Genomic DNA, 4,490 nt, shown 5'->3' with positions numbered 1-4,490 from the left:
GAGAACCTGGGAAAGGAGATATTATAAATAAAGAAAACTTCTAATTTTAAAAAAAGCTAACATCACATATAAGTGAATATGTATTCTATTTGTCTTTCTGAGTCTTAGTTATTCACTAAGAATGATTTTTTCTAGTTCCATCCATTTATCTGTGAATTTCATAATTTTATTTTTAGATGATTAAGCAAAATTCCATTGTATAAATGTAGCACATGTTCTTTATCCCATTCTTCTGTTGAGGGCCATCTAAGTTGTTTCCAATTTCTGACTACTAAGAATAGAGGGACAGTAAAGATTGTTGAGCAGGTGTCTCTGTAGTAGGATGAAGTGTCTTTTGGGTATATGCCCAAGAGTGGAATAACTGGATCTTGAAGTTGATTGATTCCTATCTTACTGAGAAACAATCACACTGACTTTTGTAGTAGCCTTACAAGTTTGCACTCCCAACAACAATGTTTGAGTATTCTTCTTACTCCACATGCTTGCCAGCATGAGATTTATTTATCTTATTGATCTTGGTCATTCTGATTGGTGTAAGAGTAAATCTCAAGGTAGACTTTATTTACATTTCTCTGATGACTAAGGACATTAACAATTTCTTTAAGTGCTTCTCAGCCATTTCTATTTCCTTTTTTTGAGAATTCTATGTTTAGGTCTGTACCCCATTTTAAAAATTGGGTTATTTGTTTTATTGATGTCCATTTTTTCTTTATATATTTTGGATATTAGCCCTTTATCATAGATGCAGTTGCTAAAAATATTTGTCCATTCTGTAGTCTGACACTTTGGCCAAATGACATTGTCCTTTGCCATGCATAAGCTTTTCACTTTCATATTCCTATTTATGTATATATTTATGTATGCATGCATGTATTTTTAAACAATTTTACTTTATGTAGTGATACCTTTTAAAATTTATTTGTTTTATACTTATTTATTTATATTTGTTTTATTTTATTTATATATTATTTATATTTTCTTTTCCTTCCCAACATACCACTTTTATTAATTATTATAACTTTCAGAATTTTTCTATTTTTCTGAGTCATATCCTTGTTAGAAGTATTTATAATATAGCCTTGTGTTCTAAAGAATCATGCAGTTACATTTGTTACTACTATTTGGTAGCTACTTTGTCCAAATCTTGCCTCTGATAGTTATTTGGAGCAAAATTTCTTAGGTTTTCTGTGCCTTTGTTCTCTGGCATAAATAAACATAGAATGGCTAGTTTTATAGGGTTTTTATGAGTGTATCAATTGACATGTTGAGCCATTAAAGCTGAAGTATTCTAACAGTCAGTTATTAGCCTTGCTATCATCATTGTATGAGAGGAACAAATGGATACCACGATCATCTCATATACACAAGCATAAATTGATCTTTTTACCCAGCATCATTTTCTAAGACTGGCTGCCCATTGTTCATCCTATGTTTACTACTGACCTCATGCCTTTGAGAAACAGTTACTATCCAGGTTTCCTAAAACCCAGAAATGAGTAATGAGGACCTGGGGGAGTAGCTAAAACAATTTTCTGTGGAAATGCATCTTTCCCTACAGATCTTTCTCTTCTGTTTCCTAGAAAGTGGCTCAGATAACTAGAGCTCCATCAACCCTCCTGGATCATGAGGCAAACTCAATTTGTGGAGCAGAAAGTTTGAAGGACTTCATATTCTATGTATCCATAGAACAACATCTCAGCTACAGTCTATGGGTATATTTACCTCCTCCATAAGAAGAGAAAGTATGCCTGGATTTCTACAAACAACACCTGAATATATTTTCTAATTGACACATCACATAAATAGTGAATATATTTATTTTTTAGATTTTTTTCTATGATCCTTCCAACTTTTTCTCCAACAAAAGATATAAGTTTTGATCTTGGCTCTTATGATACAGTCTCACTAAGTAGTCTTTTTTTTTTTAAAGGGGTGAGGTTTGTTTTATTTTTTAAAGATTTATTTATTATTATACATAAACACACTGTAGCTGACTTCAGACATACCAGAAGAGGGAGTCAGATCTCATTATGGGTGGTTACTGGGATTTGAACTCATGACCTTCAGAAGAGCAGTCAGTGCTCTTACCCACTAAGCCATCTCGCCAGCTCCCTCACTGAGTAGTCTTGATTATCTTGGTACTTGGCTCCCCAAACTCATGACAGTCCTCTGCAAACCCTTCAGCATGCCCCAGCTCTACTCTCTGTTCTTATCTTCAGTGAGTAGGACAAATGTCCTTCCCTTAGTCTCTGGTTGTTAAATTAGAAATTTTTGCAAAATTATTTGTGGCTGTTCCATATTTCCAAGGTCTGTCTGTCAAATTACCATTTCCATTGTAAAATGTGGGAGTGTTAGCATGTCCTTTTAACAAAGGGCTCTCTTAGTTTATCTCCTTTTGTTTCCCAATCAATGCATTCCCTTGTCTTTAAGTTAGGGATAGATTTTTGTAACTCTGTTTATTACTGTGAAGTTTAACCACAAGACATAGAAGAGGGAGACTTTGTGATGAGCTGGATTTTTTATTGCTGTTGATTTTTGTTTACTTTTGGTTTTTGTCATTGTAGTATTTTGTTAAGTGCCCTTAACAAACCTTTGATCCTTTGCATTCTTTGCCTCAGTCATTTCATTCAAACACTGAACTTCTTCTTCCCACTGGGTTCTCTAGTCGATCATAATGTCACTAATGTATTCATGATAACTTTGGTAGTGTGTACTTATATTCTTTTTTATATTAGTTAGACTTGGCCTTCTTCTTGGACAGGGGTTGTAAGTTCTCTGTATCTCTATGTGTTTGGGTATAGGGGTGTGGGGTGGTATGTGTGTGTTGCAAGGTAGATGTCCACACACATACATGCATACATGGAAAGTGGAGGACAGCTTTGGACAATATTTCTTTTGTTTCATTCATATTTCCCATGAGCCAGGGCCTCTCCCTAGTCTGAAACTGGCCAAGTAGGCTATGCTGAGTAATCAGGGAGGCTCAGGGATCCAGCTATCTCCAGGTCTGGGACTACAAAGGCATTCCACTTGGCTAGCCTTTTACGAAGGTTTTGTGCCATGGGTCTTCATGCTTGCAGAATAAGTAAGTACTTTACTGCTTGAACCCTGTCCCCAGCCTTGCTCTATAATTCTTAGGAATTATATTGCTATCAGGTCTTTCTTTGAAGTCTTCTGATTCTTGCACACATGGACACAAACAGACCCATTCAATTCGACTTTGTGTTAATGTGACAGAAGACATTTCTTTCCTTATTTAAAGAAGTGATTCATTTACAGTGTTTTTTAGTAGAATCCTAGTGTGCTCTACAGAGAAAATACCTTCTGAGCTAGGACAGCAAAGTTCAGTGCTCTTGCTTCTGTTGTTGGCTTAGCCTGTGTTAGAGAACACTGGACAAATGCATTGATCAATAGAGACACTCATGAATGTTTCTGCCCCAAGTCTCCATTCTTCAGAAGTTTCTTGTGTTAAGTATATCAACCATTGTTAGACATCAATAGGAAAGAAGAATATGCAAACTACTTAATAACTAAAGTGTTCTGTCAGTCTTTCCTTATTAGACCAATAGCTCTTTGCTCAGCCATAGTATATTACTCTGAGGTTGTCAATGTTATACCAACACTTATTTCTTATGTAGGCTTCACCTTTGTGATTGTTGGTGTTTTGTTAACCTAACATAACTCAGGGTTACCTGGGAAAAGGAAAGTTCGACTGAGAAAATGCCCCCACCAGATTGGCCTGTAGGCAAGCCTGTGGTGCATTTTCTTAATAATGGTTGATATGTGAAGGCTCAGCACACTGTGGGCTGTACTAGCCCTGGGCCTCTGGTCCTGGGTTATGTAAAATAAAACACTCTGAGCAAACCACAAAGCAAAGTTCCTTGTGGTCTCTGTTTTAGCTCCTGCCTTCTGATTCCTCCTTTGAGTTCCTACTTTGGCTTTCCTGATGAATGACCTATGACCAGACCCATGACCTGTAAGGCAAATAAACCCTTTCTTCCTCGGACTGTTTTGCTCATGATCTTTACCCCAGCAATGGGAGGCAAACCAAGGCTATCTTTAAATAAAACGACTATGAAGAGAATATACAGGTTGTCAACTTCTTTTGTTTCTTTTCTTAATCGTCATGTATCAACTTTTCCCTTGACCCTCCTCATGACCCCCCTAGCCCCTCCAAAAAATGGAAATATGCTGCTGGAGCCATGAGTCCCATCATGTGTACTCTTTGGTTGATGGTTTAATCCCTGGGAGCTCTGAGGGTACTAGTTAGCTCATATTGTTGTTCATCCTAAGGGGCTGTAAACCCTTCAGCTCCTTGGGTCCTTTCTCTAGCTCCTTCATTGGGGACCCTGTACTCAATCCAATGGATGGCTGTGAGCCTCTACTTCTGTATTAGTTGGGCACTGGCAGATTCTCTCAGGAGACAGCTATATCAGGCTCCTGTCAGCCAGCACTTGCTAGCATCCACAAGCTGTTAAGTCATTTATAAGCAA

This window comes from Mastomys coucha, unplaced genomic scaffold, assembly GCF_008632895.1.
Source record: "Mastomys coucha isolate ucsf_1 unplaced genomic scaffold, UCSF_Mcou_1 pScaffold14, whole genome shotgun sequence".
NCBI classification, from domain to species: domain Eukaryota; kingdom Metazoa; phylum Chordata; class Mammalia; order Rodentia; family Muridae; genus Mastomys; species Mastomys coucha.
The sequence above is the reverse complement of the archived record's forward strand: the minus strand, read 5'-3'. Positions refer to the sequence as shown.